The sequence below is a fragment of the Thalia democratica genome, chromosome 4 (assembly GCF_965202585.1).
Source record: "Thalia democratica chromosome 4, ktThaDemo2.hap1.1, whole genome shotgun sequence".
NCBI lineage: Eukaryota > Metazoa > Chordata > Thaliacea > Salpida > Salpidae > Thalia > Thalia democratica.
Window position 1 is genome coordinate 45,372,639 of NC_139168.1, and position 20,934 is coordinate 45,393,572.

Here is a 20,934-nt window from a genome sequence, read left to right on the forward strand (position 1 = left end):
TTGCACCCTTGTTAATAATCTTAGCGTAAGGCATACATAAATAAACTAGTAGTACAAGTGGAAGATCCAACAGACAGGATCTTAATATTCTAGCAGACTTTAGTTTGTGGGTTGCAGCTGATCATGGCTCTTGGGCTTACTGTTTGGGAGATTTTAGTTTTTGTAATGTAACTTTAAAAAAAGTCAATGTTTCTTAGAGAGCACGAAACGTCTGCATAACTAACTTATTTTAATTGATCAAACTTTAACACAAAAATTTATCGAGCGTCACCTGTCAAAACACTGGCACCAGTTGACTTTAGTTTGGTTAGATGTCACCCTACAAAAGTTTTTTTTTTTTTTAATTTGATACTGCTGCAATATACTACAATAAAAAACTAATCTTACAATGATTTAGAACAGTATTTTTGAACACACCTTAAGTGGTTTTTAAACAAAAACAGTTTTTTTCTTAAAAGTAAACATAGTTTATCTACGGAAAATTAGAACAATAAAAAAAAGAGCTGTGCGTTTGAAAAATGAATGTTATAGTTTAATTGTAATTAGAAGATTTTATTTTGTCAAAATTGTTCATATATAATTTAATAAGTACTTTAGTAAAATAAATGCTCATTCATTTTTTTTATACATCTAAAATAAGTTTATAGGGTTTGGCATCATAAATTTATCTTAGCTGCCAAAGCTCCTAAACAAGGGGTTTAAAAAACAAGTTAAAATATATTTTCAAATAAATATAATAAAAAGCTAAGTCTATAAAAATTATTGTAGTGATATCTTTACATATGTTTAATCTTAGATGACAAATAAGTATACAGTTTAAAAAAAGCATTAAAAAGTATGTGTAATGGTTGTTCATCAATATTTTTATATAGTACATTACAATCTACCAATTTTAGATTTACTTAAACATGTATTTATAACATAAGTTTACAGTTTATACAATAGTTTTGTCCTATAGCTATCTTTTTTTTATTAGTATAAAACAATATTTTGTAAAATTTTCAAATTAAAAACCAAATGTACGCTTTTTGAAGACTTTTAAAAAAAAATTAAACTTCGAATTTCACATGGTTTGTTCTAATAATATAAAATTTTGAAACAAATTTGTTTTTATGGAAGTAAAACAAATTGAAAAATTGAAAAAGTGTATTTTTAATAGTAAATTTTTGTTGTTTATACAAAATCTCAGTATTTCATTTATTTACATGTACTTTAAAATAAAAAGTAAGAAATTCAATAGTAAAACACGTAACATGCATTTTAAAATCAATTTTGTTGTACTAGGTTTTTTCTATCATTTGTAATAAAAAATAAATTTTCTAAAAATCAAAATTATTAATTTAAAAGCTCAAGTATATGATAACGTACATTTTAAACAAAAACAATCTCTATGCCTACAGAGTTTGTCAATAAATCGATTTGTAGGAATTAGATGAAAATTTAGTTTTATATAGATGTTTAGAGGAGAATAGTAATTGATTTTCAAACAACGTGTTAAGGTGTTTTAATTCATCTAAACATATAGAATGCTAATTAAGTATAATGCTATAAGAAAACAACTGTACGCTAGATGATGCATTTTATCTAAAATATATATCATTTTAAATTGTATTTCTGTAAGTTAATACTGAATTAGTTTTATTATTTTTAAAACTTATTCAAAGCTGTTTTATTACTCAAACTAAGAGTAATATAGATTTTGTAGATACACTGTTAACATAGTTTTGTCTGATTTTGAGTTTAAAAACTTTGTTTGAAGAAAAAGTTGAGTATAAAACTTCAAAAAACTGTATTAAAGTTTTATTTTTAAGAAAAACAGCAAAGATGGGTATAATACTATTTAAAATAGAATTGTTGCCAATGTTTATAGCCATTCTTGGTAAAGTTTCTTCAAAAAGTAAGTATAATAGTATAACAAATATTAGTGACGGCTTAAAATTAATAAATAGGAAGTTCTTAATTTTTCATGTAAATTAAGATAATAAAAGCACTTACATTCATTAGATTTCTAATATAGTTGAATAAATAATTTTTTAAGTTACAACATTTCGTTTATAGACGGATCACTTTTTGTGCTCGTTAGTTAATAAAGTACAGTTCTATTTTTATTTGATAGAGAAATAAATTTATAAAAACTTAATGCGGTTCTAAATTTAAAAACAAGTAATATTTACTCAGATTTTATTTAGATAGATACTATGTTTATTAACTAATATTTCATTTTTAGACACCTTTTGAGTAAACTGTATACTTAGTCTACTTTTGGTGTACAAAAAATAGCTTTACGTAAAATTTAGCTCGTTATGCTGTAAATATTTTCTAACGAAACTACATTTTAAAAGAGTAAATAAAAAATTTATTTTAAATTATGAGCTGAAATTGTTTACTATTTATTAAGGTACAAATAATGTTGAAAAGTGTTTTTTAAATAAAATAAACTATTAATTTTTACACTTAGTATATATAAACAAGTTCAATTTTTAATCAATTAATACTTACACACTTTAAGATTTCTTGAGTAGAGAAATGTTTACTACATACTTTCATGAAACTTTAATTTTTTTATTTTTAGAAACTTTTAAATGAATAAAAAAAGTAAGTAATAAAAAAATATTGATAAATTCTAGATTTGAGTATAAACGTTACTGTAACAAGTATATTAATAATTTAACTGTTCAGCTGGTATTTACTGCAATAATCTATAAAGAAAAATATTTTAGTTTGACAAAACAAAAATTTTTGAAAAATATCTTTTATCATCTTAACATAATTTCACTAGTCTTTTACTTTTGTTTAATAAAGTTTATAATATAGTTTTTGCTTTCCATTAGAAGAATATTTAAAGCACAACTAACGATATATAAAAAGTATTAGTACGGTTATAACTTTGACTTAATTTTTGAGTAAGATCACAGTTTTCAAACATACATAACAAAAATACATTTTATAAAACTCAGAAAATTAAAGTACCAAAAGTTTTTAAGTCTATCAGTACACTTTTTATTACTAGAAGATTACTAAAATAACTAAATAAGCTAAGCTAAAGCAATTATAACATAAAAAAAGTTTTGTTTTTTAAAACCGTTTTATTTGTTAGTTTTAATTTTTAAGTATTTAAAAGAAACATCTTAAAAACAAACCGATTAATAAATTTAAGAAAATAAAACTTGAAAAATATTGTATTACAGTATTTAAGGGTATGAAAAAAAAATTCTTAAATGCTTGTAGTTTTTGACTATTTAATTATTTTTTACTTTTTAATTTTTTTGTGAGTAATATTATCACTTTACTTAGTAAAACAATATATATGTGTTAAATATAAAACTCATTATTGTACAACGAATTTTGCTTTTGCTGATAATGCATTTAAACTTTTTTTTCTTTACTAGTCTGCGATTAAATAAAATAATAAATGTGTTTTTAAACATCTGTGCTGTTTTAAACTGTATTTAAACAGTAATGCTGTTCAAAAACTAAATTAAAAAAATTTATTTTACAAACTGTTTCATAAAACTTTAGTTATACTTAATAGTTATACCTGAGTTTAAAATTATAAGATAATAAAAGCAAACATTATTTGTTTACAAAAATATTTAAAAACTAGATATAATAAACATTCCTTTACATTTAATAGTCAATATTTTTATAATTTGCGTTGCAAGTTTACAAAGTCAGTGCGATGCAGAGATTACACTGATTTTTTTACAAGTAATAAACCTTTTTATTATATGATAATAGTTTTTGCTGTTTTTTCCAACAATAAAGACAACTAATTTGCTAATCGTTCTGCAAACAAATTATACAGTTGCGTTTAGAACCATGTTTTGTAATAATAGGTTATATCAGCTAGTTATTAACTTTACAAAACTTCATTGAATTAAAGTTATTATACAGACTAATTAATACTGATAGTTATAAAGGAAATGATTGATAATTTTGTGAAAAAAATAACTGTGTAAAATATGTTTTCAAAATGAAGCTTCTTATAAAAAACTAAAAAATACACTCTTTAGTCCTAACGTATCTACTTTTTGTAGTAAAGTTTGTCATAATCAAAAACTACATAAATTTTTAAGCATAGTGTAATATTAGGCATTTTTAGTCTATTCCAATTATTAGTTTAAAATTAATTGAAATTTTAAAATAACGATTATAATCTTAACAAATTCCATGGTTTATTTATTAAGTTAAATTTTTTTAAATAGTATAACTGCTTTGCTAATAAACTAACAAACTAGAGTTCAAACCATTCTTATCATAATAAGTTTAATATTTACAAAAAAACAAACTAAAATGACTCTCGGCGGTCATCGAGTCACACACCGTCTGCTTACATTAAAACCATCATTATCAGAAAAAAAACTAACAGTCAAAATTTTAAATCTAAAAAAATAAAAAATCACTATAAAGTTTTTTTTAAACCCAATAAATACGACCAGTGATTTATTGAAATGTTTACTTGAGTAAAACAGTTCTAACTAAAAACGAATCGATAATAAAAACTGAGTCATGTCATATTTTAACAATTTCTGAAAAAGCGTCTTAAATTGCAAAAATTGAAAGCAACAGTTGAAAACTATGCTCTCAACAAAAACAAAAAAAAAAGTAAAAAGATATATAAAAGTTGTTAGGACTTTTTCAATGTATTGTAACTAATAGCAATTGAAAATAGCAATGTTGCAGACATAAAAATTGTTTACAAAATTATTTATAAAAATAACAAAATCTTAAAAGTCAGTAGCTTCGTATGAAAAATCATCAAAATTGCTAAAAAATTAAACCACCAATTTATCATTTATTAGTACGTTAAAAAGATAAAACTAATGTTTTAATATACGCTTATCAGTGTTAAATTGATTTCTAAATACTTAAACGTTAAACAGAGTTTTCTTGCACTACAAGTGGCCATAGATGTATTGGTTTATATCCAGACATATGTAATAACAACGAGGCATATGTTGAAGGTCCTTGTACTTCTGAATTTAATAATAATAAAGCAAATATCTCGATACACAAAAGTAAAAGTTTTGTGTCAAAATGGTGCGACTATTGTCAAGGTACTTTTATTATGATCTATTTTGTTTTATGTTCTTTTACCTTTAATTCTTACTTGCTATGTTTTTGCTTATAAAGATAAACTCATAAAAGGGGGAGAACTTTTGAAAACTTGTTTTCTGAAAACTTATTTTCTGAATATTTATTAAAATAAGTATATTTCAGAACTATTTTTGTTTTTGACTAGTTTTATAGTAAGTTTAAAAAACTTTAAGATATATTATTTATTGTAAATATGATGAAACAGCAACTATATGTTAGATATGGTTAAAACATTTCTAAGGTAAAAAAAATGTTGTAGATAATTGTTCTAATTAAATATTACTGTTTTGTTCTATGAAATTCATAGTTGCCAAATATAGCTAACCAAACGGACCAAAATGTTGCAAATATTATCATAAAAAAAACATAATAACAATAAAAAAGTTAAAAATTATGGAAGCTATATAATATTAAAACAGAAATAGTTATGAAAAATCAATATTAAACAAGTAAAAAAAAAATTATACTAAACTTAAATTTTGAAAGGTTTTAAGCCAAACAATGTGTTTTTTGAATACATGTAAATTGTTAACAAAAACTGATTCTATATTTATTTGCCATAATTTGTAAAAATTTTAGGTGGTTTAGTGTGTTTTTTAAGTTAGTAGCCTTTAATTTATATTTAAATTTCAACACACATTAATAATAAATTTCTTTTTCTAAAAAATTAATTTTCTGATAAAGTCTTACACTAACTGTGATCAGATGGCCAAGTTTCGAAAGATAGTGGACCTAGTTCTCTAAACGTGCCGTGTCGACATGAAGACGGTTATTTTTTATGTCCGAGCAAAAACTGTGTAAGAAGATCAACAGTCAACAGCTTTAGAGATCCAGCAGGATCCTGTTTACCAGGAGATCAGTTTAAAAAGTTTTTAAACGTTTCAAGCTTTAAATGCCTTGACTTTGAAATGGAATGCAAAATCCACAAGTAAATGTTTAAAGTTGAGTTATACAATGCAAATTGAATACTTTGCAAATTTTTTAAACATAATAAAAATCAGCTTGATAACTGAAAAATACAAACTTTAATATCACTTTCTAGACAAGTCTATAAAATATTTTAAACTTTTTTATAGTTTAAAATTTAAATTGGTTTTAATAAAACTAATGCAAAATTTTGCATACGAAGAAATAAGATTAGTCTTTGATAGCTTCAATAAAAATTTGGAAAATTGTTAATTTGTTATACACTATCTTTACTTATATTAATCTTTATATTTTAATTGATATAATAAAGTATTAACAACTGATACTTTGAAAAAGTTAAAAGTTATAAACTTTCATTTAATGTCAGTTTTATGGTTAATAATTTTTATAAAAAAGTTTAAAATATACTTTTAGTGTTTTCCAGTTATTTACGCAGTTGTTATTCAGGATCGTTAATACTATTAAAGATACTTTAGAGTGTCAACTTAATATTACATTTTTATAGTTTATTAAACGACAAAAAAACCGCCTAAAATATTTGGTCCTAGGAAAAATTAAGTTATACTTTACAGTGAGTTATTAAATTAAGAAAAGCTTACATCGCCCTAACCTATCATTTATAAAAAGCGATTAAATTTTAATAATTTTTGCTTGTATCTACTTTAGGTTATACTTTTTTTTAAAGAGTTGTTACGCAGCGAATGACCTAGATACCATATGTTGATTAGTAGTTTTTTAGAAATTAAGTTTTAGGTGGTTTCAAACCTGCAAATACGTTATAAAATTTAATTTGGACTTTTAGTATATGTTTAAAAACATACAAGCTCATAAATTAAAAACAATGTGTCTCTTAGATTAACAAACTTTTTAAAATAAAAATAACACTAAAATTATATCGTTTTAATGAGGTTGATTTATATATAATTAAAAGTATTACCACCTTCATTGCAAATTAAAAAGTAATACTTTTACAATTGGTAGTATGAAAATCAACAAGCTTATATTTTTAACAAGCTATAACAAGTGTGTATCTAAAACTTAATCTCTTTCACGTATCAATACTTTATGTTGTTAGTTTATTCATGTGACACTCATCAAAAAGTAATTCTTAGACTGCTAAGCTTTTAACTTTATTTTAAACTTCAAAACAATATTACCATAAAAACTATGTAAAGTGTTTGTTATCATATAAGTATAAAGTTTTTGTTTTTAAACTTTTACTTTAGACCTAAAAACTTAATTGAGAGTGAATTTGTAAAGCGTGTTACCTGTATTTTTTTTACTTTCATAGTATACCATTTTTGTTATTTTTTTTTAAGTGCAATATGAAAATGCAAGTATTTTTGATTTCAAGCTTCATATACCTATGTATTACAACTTTTAATGTATCTAATTGTACTTGTTTAAACTAAATAAGAGAACAAGTAAAAAGTTTTAATACACATAAACAAGCTATTTTACAATTTAAACGCTGGTTATTATTACTTATCAACTTTTTTAATATCAACAAAGTAATGTCACATTATTATAAATAAAATACTCTAAGTAAATATTTTTACAGCAAAAGCTAGTTTTAAGTTATTTATAATAGTATTGTTATTTTTATTCATATTATTATGACTACTAATGTAACTCACACGTAACTTTAAGTTAAAACATTAAACAAACAATTATGCATAAGATTTGCACTAAAGCAAAAAAAAACTTAGTTTTTTTGAAACTCTCCGTTTTTTGTGTGTAGTTGTAAATGTTCCAAAGTTGCTGAAGATCAAACGTTATACTTATTTTTAGGAGGTGCGTAAACAGATATGAAATTAATTCTAAGCTTGGGTGTGAATTCATTAATAAGTTTGTTTACTTGCGTTGTCATGATGAAAACGAATTTCAATGTAAAATAAGCAAAAGGTGCATACCTAGAAACTGGGTAAGAGACGGATCAGTAGACTGTTCTCTAAACAACGTTAGTTTACTAAATGTAGCTTATATTACAGAAATTTCGCGAACAAACGTTACACAAGGCTTCGGTACTGTAAATAAATCAATAATAACGGTGGTTTTCGATGCAAATTAAACTTCACTTTGATTGATTAAATTTGGTTGATATTTTTTAACAGTTAGTTTTGAAAAAGTGACTTTATAATTTAAGTATTTAATATCTTCAGTTTACAATTAATTCACACTCAAGTTGTGTGTTCTTGAAGGAATAAACATTTAATTAACCATTTTCAACAGATAAGATGTTTCCCAAAGTCATTTAGGTTTTAGATTAAAAATTTTAAACAATAATGTTGCTTTGCAACAAAATTAGCTGCCTTCATTATTTACGTTTGTTATAAGAAAATCAATAATATTTAAGTTGATTATGTTTAAATGAAATTAGATTTATTTTAAACTTTTTTCTAAACAGATTAATAGAAATTTCACTTTAAATCTATAAAAAAAAAAACGAAGTATAACAAAAAACTTAACTCAACAAACCAGTTTTATTAAGTAAAAAAAAGTTTTGTTTAGCTTGTTCTTTTAACAGTTAAATCTGTTTTAAGAATAAAAACAGTTTTTGTTTTTGTTTATACCTATATAGAAAACACTACCTATACTGTTTTAACTTTGCTAATGTGTTACCTTAAAACACTTTTAAGCAAAGCTTTTATACTTCAGTTCAACATCGAAGACAGAAGTGATGAAGATGAAGCACTCAATTGTAACCTTACAAGCGAGTTTCAATGCGCACACGGATATCGCTGTATTCCACGCGAAATGGTGAACGACAACATAAACGATTGTTCTGACGGAAGCGACGAAAACTTGCACTTTTTTGAATGCCATTTAGAGAATGAGTTTCAATGTAAAAACGGCCGATGCATTATGAGGTTGTTTTATTTTTATTTTTCTAACTTTGGTACGTCTTTGGTTTTGTAAACCAACTACGGTGCTTCATAATTTATTTTTTAAAATCATAGTTTTTAAAACTAATCAATCTGATAAAAATAACTAAACTTAAGTTTGTCTACTTTAGAACTTTGTTAGTTTTAAAGCCTGTAAATTTATATAACACAAAAAATACACAACGAATCAAAAAGCGTATATCTGAATATTATTTACTTGTTTTGATTGGGCGCAACGTGTGCAGTTTTCTTTGACAATAATTAACAGTTTATTGGTGGTAAATTTCATAAATAAATTAGTATCATATGCATGTAATACCCATTCTGCTAGTTTGAAAATACACAGTTCTATGCAAAAGTTGTTAGTTGAAGTTAAAGTTTTTAAATGTTTTCTGTTGAATTGTTAATGCACAGCTTAAAATCTTAATATAATTTTTATATAAAGTTTTAAATATTTTTATAGTTAAATACTCTAAAAAACACAGGTAAAAGTTGTTTTTAAATTTGTTAGAGCTTTAGTTGATTAATTATTTTTGTAGCTTTTATAAGAAACACTCGTTTTTTAGTAAGTTTTCCAAATATTATAATTTTAAAATGTATTAGTTTAACCGTTCAAAGTGTACGTAGTATTCTAAAAACTATTTTATTAAATATTATTTGAATTTATTTATAGTATTAACTAAAATTGGTTAAGAAACTTGCATTGAAAACTTTTCATTACTGGTTAGACGATTAATTTTCAATAAAAATGATATATTTCAATGCAAAGTTTTTTTTTCAGACTAAATAAGTATTTTAAAGTTTTTAAACCTTACTTTCTTTCACAAAACAACTAATATTTTTTATATAGACAGTCAGCTAATTTGTGACAGATCTTATTTTAGTAACCTTTTTTTTAAACACTTTATAAGTAAATTCAAAATGTAACAAATTTAAAAATTAACTCTCTATTTTACTGCAGACAGTAACAGCTCAGCGTAAATTTAGACTAGAAAACCTTTTTTTAAGCTATTGACTGTAATTAGATGAAAAAAACTGTCCAGTGTGTTTTAATAATTTATTTTTAGCTATAATAGTTTTGTGAGTGAAAGTTGTTAAAAATGCTTTCTGTTGAAATTTGTTATGTTAAAATCGTTTACACTATCTAACGCTTAATTTTTTATGAAAAAAAAATCTTATTTTTTGTACTGCAAATACAGGGTTTGTTTTAAAAACAAAACTTTTATACTAATAACTATATATTTACATGCCTACTAGAGTTAAAGCTATGAATAAACCTTATAAGTTTGGTGGACTAGTGAAACTTTTTAAGGAAAAATTTAACAAACTATTTTTTATTTACAATACTTACGCGTGTTTCGATTTGATAAAACTACATTAATAAACGAAGCATTTATTTTATCTACACATAGTAAACTAAGAACTAGCTAAATCTAAGACAGTATCTAATGTACTACACAATACAGTAAGTACAGCATGCGAACAGATATCGAGTAAATGATGGCTATAATGACTGCAACAGTGGAAATGATGAGTCAGTAAAAAACTTCAGTTGTACTGAAAATGAATTTGCCTGTGAAAATTCTATATACGAACGTTGTATTCCTCGATCTTGGTTAAACAACAATGTAGTTGATTGCACAGAAAGTCGCAGAGATGAGAATAAATCCCTCAGTGTATCATCTTGCAATGATGATGAATTTCAGTGTCTTGACAATTCCAGGTAAACTTAACTTCAATTCATTTTTCACAGAAAATAGATAATAAAGTTCTTTAAGTCGTAAAAAATATAATGCTTTAACAGTTTTCAATAATAAAATTTATACGAACAATTTCTATAAAGTCAGAGAAGTTGTTGAGAGTTATTTTTTTTTAAGTTGATAAAAGTAACTTAACAGGTGTATACCTTCACAACTAAAGTGTGATGGAGTGCAAAACTGTTTGGATTGCAGCGATGAAGTCGAAGCTTGCGAAGAAGCCACAATGTTTCGCTGCAATGACGGTAGCGTTTGTATTCCATGGGCTCTGACGTGTGATGAAACTTTTGATTGTCCTGATCTCAGTGATGAAAACACCCAAGTGTTAAAAGTTTGTGAACTTTAAAAAGTTTTTTTTGCTTAAATACTTTTAAATTTTTTTTAATAGATATTTTTACATAAAAAATACATAAAAAAAATTATACACTCTAAGTTACTTAACATTCTGGATTCAAAAATAATAAATATTGAAAAATTACTGAAAAAGATTTAAACATTTAAAGAACTATTTTATAATCTTTTTTCTTTATAAGCTAATCTGACTATAAAGTTTTAATTTAAGTATAGGAAACTATAAAGTAGTTTATTTAGTATAACTTACTTTCTGAAAGTAAGAAGTAGTGTCGGGTGAAACTAGTAACTTAATACATCTGTTTATATCAAAACTATATTTGAAGCTTACTTTCCCACGTATAAGTATCACGCTTTTAAGGTTTTGTTATTGTAATTATATGCTAAGATATTTATTTTTTAGAGACATACAGCTTACTACTGCACCGTAAATAAAGCTACTTCACAATTAATTTAAATTCATAATTTAGTATAGCTTATTGAACAATCAACAAAATCGGCGAAAGTCTGCAGAACAAGTCCGGACTTTCGTTTGCCGTGAGACAAGCTCAAATTTAACAAAAGGGTTGATCATGCCAATTCGATCATCAGACCACAAGTTTCGGTAGACTGAGACCGGTTTCGTCCTTATTAGGACTCATCACGGCAAAGACAATGCTGACGTCACTAATCATTGCCAGCAAATGGTTGCTTCATGCGAAAGCATGATAAACCGTTTGTAGATTGACGACTACAAGTTTTTCGGTTGTGACTGACTGATGAGTCCTAATAAGGACGAAACCGGTCTCAGTCTACCGAAACTTGTGGTCTGATGGTCGAATTGGCATGATCAACCCTTTTGTTAAATTTGACCTTGTCTCACGGCAAACGAAAGTCCGGACTTGTTCTGCAGACTTTCGCCGATTTTGTTGATTGTACTAAAACGAGCGTACCAGATGTCTTGCCTAGTGGACAATGTTTTAAACGTTGCACGGCAAAGACAATGCTGACGTCACTAATCATTGCCAGCAAATGGTTGCTTCATGCGAAAGCATGATAAACCGTTTGTAGATTGACGACTACAAGTTTTTCGGTTGTGACTGACTGATGAGTCCTAATAAGGACGAAACCGGTCTCAGTCTACCGAAACTTGTGGTCTGATGATCGAATTGGCATGATCAACCCTTTTGTTAAATTTTAGCTTATTGAACACGAAGTTCTCAAAAATATTGTTTAAGGACCTAGAGTATAAAAAAATCGGTCATCAAGCGTTTACAAGTCATACTTATATTAAATATTTTTAGGTAAACAAAAAGAAAAAAAAAACATTGATAAGTTAAACTTTAAGGAAATAAAAGGACAATAACAAAATTAAATAAGTAACATCACTTGACTTTTGTGCCTAAAAACAGAGTTTTCAGTAAACTTTACAGATTTTTTTATGACCCTCATAATGCCCTAAAAGCACATTTGAGTTTTCTAATAATAAAAAACAACATTTTAAGTTTTTAAACAACCTATTTAATTCTCAGGAAGTCTACACAATTTCCAGACAAAAATAAACCAAAAAACAACAGACGTATTTGTATAGTTTGATCAGGTCTTTAATTTTAAGTAAAGTTGTGCAATACGTTAAGGCTAATTGTTTTAAAAAAAAGTAAAAGTAGGCTGTAAACTAATCTAAAACAGAGCAGAAAATAAAACAGTTTTGAAACGAAGAAATCAAAATCTACATAAAAAATGTACAGTAACTTGCCGCTTATTAATGAACTTTGAACACAACGCAAAAGTGCGTACCTAAGAAATTTTTGCCTTTATTGACCTACATTTTGCCTAATATGAACATTTTAAAAGCTACTACAATTTTCAAATGACTAATACGCAAAAATCCTCCAAACCATAAATTTTCATCATAATAACAAAACATAGTTGTTGAAGGTATTAACTAAAAAGTAATAATTAAAAAAACTATTCATTATTTTCGTTAATCTTATTTATAGTAGAGAATTTTATACGCTTTTTACATTAATTTTTCAATCATGGGGTATGTAAATGTTAATTGATATGTTCATTATTCTTGTTTATCTAAATTTTTATGACCTTTTAAAAATATTTTTTGTTCCTATGTTTTAATTATGGGGTATGCAAATATAAGTTACACTGTTCTTTATTTTCGTTATACAAATAAACAAACTGTAATACGTTTGTTTAAATATTTGATTAGCTGATTAATGTTTGTAACTTCTTAACTTTTTGCTGGTTCCTTTAGTTTTAATTTATTCAATTCTTTTTTTAACATAAAACTTTTATTTAAATACAATTAAATTAAATTTTTAATTTCTAACTAGAAAAAATACTTTGAACACAGTGTTTTTCGGCTAAAAAAAGCGCATTTATGAAAGGCATATCTAAGCGGCAGGTTACTGTACAAGACTTGGTTTGATCATCAACAAAAATACTTTGTCTATTAAATATTGAAAATCCACTGCAGAGGTTTATTGGCATTTAACGACATTATTTCTTATCTCAATACTTAATTCAAACTCTTTGTTTAAAATTTTTGATTGTCATAAAAAGTTCTGCGTAACTGTTTTGGCTTGGTAGAAATGTATATTTAGACTAAGAATTATATACTTTTTTCTACAACAGTAGTTTGATTTTTCAAATGAGTGATATTAATTAAGTTTAATGAAGTTTATTTTAACACACTTATATTTACAGCCATATTAAGATTTTCGTATACTTTTTACATTTAACATTAAATTTTAATACTTACATCACATTCATCTTTTCAACTGGAAATACCATTAAGCCCCCTTTTTTATTTGGGTAATACAATTCAAGGTTTATACTCTATATGAACTACAAGTTGTACTCCTTTTTGAGATTGCAAGTAAATTTAGTCACTTTTTCTATTATATGTGAAGTTTTCAATCGTATATACTTTATTTTGCTTCCAATTTGAGGACTTAAATTCTAAACTTGATAAATGCTTTTTAATTTTTTAAATTTTAGTTTTTTTTGAAGTATCTTAATGGGTACTAACCTCACTCCAATTAAAACTTCCTTTGTATAATGGACTTTTTTTCCTGTCTTTATTTAGTTTTCTATCAATAAACAGACACGATTTCTTTTTTTTTATTTCATGATTTATTTTATTTATTATCCTTACGCCTGTAGTTTTCTCACAACCTTTCTTTTCTGTTCTACTTAACACAGTGGATTTCTGTTTTCATACAAGGTAATCAAAATGTAAACGTTTTATTGATTACTCATTCACTTTAGTCACTTTTTTATTTGACTTGGTGTTTTTATTTTTAAACAGCTATCCTTCCTTTCATTTCCTGATTTTCTATAGCCACTTTTTCAAATATTATTGTTTATAAACTATAATTATTTTTCAACCAAACCCTTCAACGTGTTTCTAGAAATGCCACTAGAACTAGTAGTAGTGATCATAGTTAGAATTAAGGATAGTTAAAAAGTTTGAGAATTTTTTTTTTAATTTGACTATTATAAATACTTGATTTTTTTTTTGTTTTAAAGTTAAAGTTTTAAGTTAAGAAACTTGCCAGTTTAATATTTAAGTTTTGTATAAACAATTACTGCTTCAACATACCCGTTAACCTATCGTCTAAAACCAAAGTGCGAAAATATTAGAACTTTTTTTAAGTAAGTAGTAAAGTTTTTTTTGGATAGCTAAACTGTAAAATCATTTTAGGGCTTTAAATGTGACACTGGTCAACGCTGTCACGTTCCACAATTTCTTATCGGAAAGTTTGGGTTTTGTAGTGACAGCTCAGACATTTGCTACAACGCTACTACTGGAAATTTTAAATGTGCTCGTTGCCTTGACAACAAAACTGTTATATCATCTAACCAACTTTGTGACGGAATAATAGATTGCCATGACTTGTCAGACGAATGTCCTTGTCAAGATTCACCTTTAGAAGCACTTTGCGAGACGATATTTGGGAGTAATTCAGCCAAAGTTACTTGCAGCGATGTCCTACGCAACAAACCGCAACTAGTCTGTGATGGAAATGATGACTGCTATTCTTTTAATTCAAGCTATTCTTTTAATTCAAGTAACACATCAATGGATGAAAAATTTTGTCGTAAACCGAACACTTTTGATGGAAAATTTAAGTGCCAAACGAATGTTCCATACAAAGGCGTGAATTTAAAACCATTCAACAAAGCAAAGAAATGCGACGGAGTAATTGAGTGTGCGTTTAGAGAAGACGAATGTGATGGGAGTTGTACTGGAAATGAAAAGCTGTGCAACCTGACTAACAAGCCTGTATTGCTTTGTGATGAAGGCTCGAAGGCCATAACGGATAAAGAGTATTGTAATGGGATATATGACTGCAAGGACAGAGAAGACGAAAAGGAGTGTAAAAACAGGTATTCAATGACTTTGTACCATACATTTATCTCAGAAATCAGAACAGTTTTATTAATGGTATATTTAAACTAAAAAAAGAGCATTAACTTTCTTGTGTGAAAAGAAATAAATAGTTGTGTATTTTATTGATAAGTGTTTCTTTAACTTATATTGAAAACACTTAAAAAAAAATTAAGTTAAAGTAGAAACTTTTAAATGATTAGTTTTGTTATGTATTGAAATTAACTATATATACGTTTATAGATTTATAAAACTTATACACGTTTTCAGATTTCCATGCACAAAACCTGATAGAAATATAAATTCTCAAAACAAACACTATAAAATTAACATTCCACTAAAAAATAAATGTGATGGAATCGCAGACTGTCCACTTGGAATAGATGAAATGAATTGTGGAAAGTCTCATTTTTATTGCAAATCTGGTAGTTTTAAAATAGATAAACTATTGTGTGTCTTTAATTTAATAAACACTTAACTTTGATATATTTTAAAATAAGAATGTTTGCTAAACTAAAATAGTTATTTATTTTATAATACCTTAAATCGCTAACTGTATTTAAAACCTATTTTTAGTAATGACTCGACATTTTAGTTACTTGAGTTGTTGCTTTAGTAAATTCAATTGTTTGTATAGTGTTTTTAACATTTACCTTTATGTAACTTGCATAAACATCTATAGAACAAAGTTACAAACTTTTCTAAAAACACTTTTCTAAAGCCAACTTAACATTTTTATTTCTAATAAAATTTTACAAAGTTTGATCATAATTATTTTATTAAAAAAAGGGAAAAAAATACAACTAGTTGTTACGAAAAAAAGCCTAAAACAACTACACTATAGATATTTTAACATTGTTACAGTATTTTCAATCTTTATATTTTATTTTCTGTATACATATTATCTAGTTTTTTAACCGAAGTTTACAGTTTAGCAAGTTATATAATCCGACTGTTATACGTTGTGAAATGGAGTAAGTCAAAAAGCATTAGCTTATAAATTTAAACTATAGTAATATAAAAAAAAGGTTGATCATGCCAATTCGATCATCAGACCACAAGTTTCGGTAGACTGAGACCGGTTTCGTCCTTATTAGGACTCATCAGTCATAATAAGACTGATGAGTCCTAATAAGGACGAAACCGGTCTCAGTCTACCGAAACTTGTGGTCTGATGATCGAATTGGCATGATCAACCCTTTTGTTAAATTTGAGCTTGTCTCACGGCAAACGAAAGTCCGGACTTGTTCTGCAGACTTTCGCCGATTTTGTTGATAGTAATATAAAAAGTTACATTTTTGTTATGTAAAACAACTTAAAACGATTACTTACGGTATAAAAAACTACATAAGTTAGAAGTCATACAAAGCACTATTATCTTTACAAGAACTAAAGTAAAATTACAGTAAAAGTAAAATAAAAATATAATACAATATAACAACCACGTTTAAATTCCAAAAAGCGACTAGAGCATAAGATTTTTATTGTAATTTCATTTAAATTGTAGTTAGTATTATAGTTCTTTTTTTTTTTTGCCTACGTTGTATAACAACATTTAAAAAAAGATTTTATTTTATGTCTAATTTTTAAGACATAAAATAAAATCTTTTTTTAGATATCGTTATACAACATAAGCGACATATAAAAAAAGAAATATAGTATTAACAACAATTTAGTTAAAACTACAATAAAAATCTTCAAAATCAATTTCAAACTTTAAAAAAGTTTTTGTGATATGGCTAAAAAAAATTTTAAAATATAGTTATTTTTAATAGTTTTTAATTTTATTTTTGACTTTTGGAATTTTGCAAATAGTAAAAAATTGCATGTAGATACTAACAAAACCTAAATAAAATTTATAATTTTTTGAAAATATATTTTAATTTTTGAGATATGATCTCTTAGATATTTTTTTAAGAATTTGAATTGTCTAAGTTTGAATTGTCCGAATTTGAATTGTCATGTAACCATATGTAAGTTGGTTAAAAAACTGATAAAATCATCTTAAAATTAGCTAAAATAACACATAAAACAGTTTCATTCAACAATTATAAACAAATATTATTTAATATATATCATATATATATGTATAACTTAAGTTTTATAACTTAAATCTACATTTAATATTTGAACTACAAATTTTTAACATTTAAATATTTTTAAAAATTTCATCCGAACTAAAATGAGAAATTACTTTTGAAACCAAGTGTTTAAAAGTAGTAAACATTACGTTTTACTACTTTATCATAAAAATTATCTAGTAATTGCTAAATAAGAGTTTTCATTATCTTTTATTATACTTAATTTTAAGTTTTAATTAAACTCTCACTGAAGTAGTAGTTCATAAGCTATTAAAAAGTAACAAATTTAAATATTGTTAAATAAAAATTTATACTGATTTATTAATTAATTCGGCAGGCATTTGGTGGGCTGCATTCGTAGTTACAGTTAGTGTAAGTTTTTAGTTTCCATAAGCTTTACTTAAGACCTTTTGTTTTGCTCTTCTTGTCGGTCCTCAGAAAATTTCTCAAATTTTTTTCACATGGGCCACATGTGCATTAAAAAACATGCTAGCGGTTCGCACTTTTATCATTTATGGACCGAATGTGGCCCGCGGTTCACTCTTTACCGACCCAAGAACTAGTACATACACGTAACTTAAAAATTTAATAAGTTTAAAAGCTAATTACCATCTTATGTTTTTAATTAAGTATTAGATTTTTAATTATACTTCGATAAAAAACACAAAAGCACTCACAAAAGAGTTCAATTTGGTTAATAAAAAATAAAAGTTTTTAACATTTTTAGTTTTGTTGAAATTAGACAACATATTTTTATACTTTAGTCAAAAAATAAAAACAATTAAAATAGATACAATTTAGTTCGTACTTTAAATTTTGTGGTAATCAATATTATAAATTTTTTTAATTGCCGCTACACTAAAAACAGTTTTTAAAATTTGTTATTGTATTTAGATAAATTTGTATTTTGTATGATATAAAACAACAAAAACCAAAATACCATATTTAGCAAATTCATTACATTAACCTTATTACAGGAAAACCAAAGTTTATCAGTGCAAACCTTAAATTTGACGGTACTTTTGACTGTTCAGACAACTCAGACGAATGTCTGCAATCGAATGACCCAGAAGGGCTAACAAGCGACATTATTGGCAGCATGGTCATCAAAACATACGTTCTTGTTGTCGGTTTGATCGCTTTAGTAGCGAACGTATGGGTGTTTTTCTTCTCTGCAACTCAAATACGACCTAAAGCTCACTTTTCAACTTGGGAAATTAACCGGTTTTTTGTAATGCACATCGCTTTCGCGGACTTGGTCATGTCCGTGTGTCTAGTCACAATCGGAATCACGGCTTTCCGTTACAACGGCCGGTACTGCATGTACTCACTCCGGTGGCGAACAAGCACAGTGTGCAACTTCATTGGTGTGTCCACACTGACCTCCATGCTGGTTACCGTAAATTTGCTGCTTTGTATCACCGTTTTTCGCCTTTATGGCATTATAAATCCTTTTAAAAATTACGACAAGTATTTTTCTAAGAAAAAGTGTTGGTTACTCGTCACTTTTATGTGGCTTATTGCACTCATTATCAGTTTGGCTCCAGTTGCCGCCAAAAACACATTTGAAAAACTCGTCCTCCTTTCTAAGAAATCACCATTTTTTGAAAAACTCAACATTGATCCAGAACAGGTATTTATACGCTTTAAATAAAAAGTCCTTTTTAATATAGTTTTAAAAATATGTACAGCACAAAATACCTGACCTATTTTTAAATCAGGTGAAGAGGTATGAATTCTGGACAAAAAGTATCTTACATTTTAATGGAAACTTAAGCACAGACTCTGTAGAACTAACAATTTCTGAAAACTTTCCATTTCGAAAACTACATAAAGAAGGCTTCTATGGTTATTACAGCTCTTATGGTATCTGTTTTGCAGATATTTTTATTAGCAGCCAGCAAAATTACGCCTTCTCGCTTTTTTTGTCTGTGTACAACTTGACCGCTTTTACAATCATTCTTTCATGCTACTATGTCATATCAAAAAAGTTTGTTCATAAATTTTGTTTGTATTTTCTTTTAACTTGTGGTTTTTATTTGTGCAAAATTTTTCAAATAGTTTTATAAAAGTTTTAGGTATCCGTTTTATTGATTTTTTCTAACTTAAACTAAACTAGAACAAAGTTTACTACTATCAAATTCAAAACACCAACCTTTTTGATATTTTCTATTAATATTTTTTTAACTTTTGAAACTCAAAACTTAATTTTTTTTTACTACATTTACATAAAACTTTATATTATTATTTTTTACTTAAATTTTTATACAATTTAAGTCTAAGTTTCTATTATTTGCGTTATTTCAATAATATAAAGAAATGCTAAAGTATTGACTACTCACTACTATCATCATGTTTAAGTTGTGGATCAATAATGAAAACAAACTGTACACTAAAACTTTTAACTTTAGTAATCTTAAACATTAAAAATGTTACAGGTCGCTGAAGCAAGAAAGTTCGGACTCGGGCGCACGACGAACGGTGATGCGACGAGTTACTCTTCTTGTGCTCACCAACGCCATCTGCTGGATACCTATTTCTTCGCTCTCCATAATCAGCTTTGCATTTGACCAACGGTGCATGGAACCAGAGCAGTATGCCAAACTAGCTATTATCATTTTACCTATCAACAGTGTTTTAAACCCAATCATCTACAGTCGGTTGCATCATCATGTTTCAAAGCGCATCTCACATTTAACGGTTCGATACCAACAAGGGATTGTTGAAATCGTTCCTCTCGATCAAATTTAAGGTAACTAATTAAACTCGAAACTAATAACTTGGCTTTAAAGTTACTAACAAGTAAACAAATATCAAGTTATTTAACTTTATTATATTCTGGTTTATTAAATTTCAAACAAGTTTGTTAAGTTAATCTAACTCTTGTTTAAAACAGGATTAAAAGTTTTTTTTAAGTAACACTTATAATTATAAGTAACAAAACATATTTTCTTCCCAAAAACACTCGCCGTATGTTTTTTACTGTATTTGAGAATAAAATTTTCGATCAACTTTTAACAACCGAATCATGATCAAATTCTTCAAGAAATATCAATAAAAGTTATCAAAATTACTTACTCCCAATTAAATTAGTAGTGCTTTTGTACCTTTCAATCACAATATTTCTATTAATTTGTATTTCTTTGCAATTTTTAGTCAACGGTAGCAGATCATAGATTTCTGCTTGATACCATCCTTGAGCCGCCGTTGTTTGCGTAACTGTGTTAAAAGCCTTGATTTAAAATTACTATAAATCTTTTACAACTAAAAATTTAAGGATCAGTTATTTTTTAATTTTTTGATTTATACGTATTTTTAGTACACATTTAGATTGTTTTATTTATGTTATATAACTGTTTTATTTTTATCGCTGTATAAACTACTAAATGTTGAAAAAAGTTTTTTAATGTAGTATTAAATGACTTTTTCTAGTAATTAACTATTCTAGT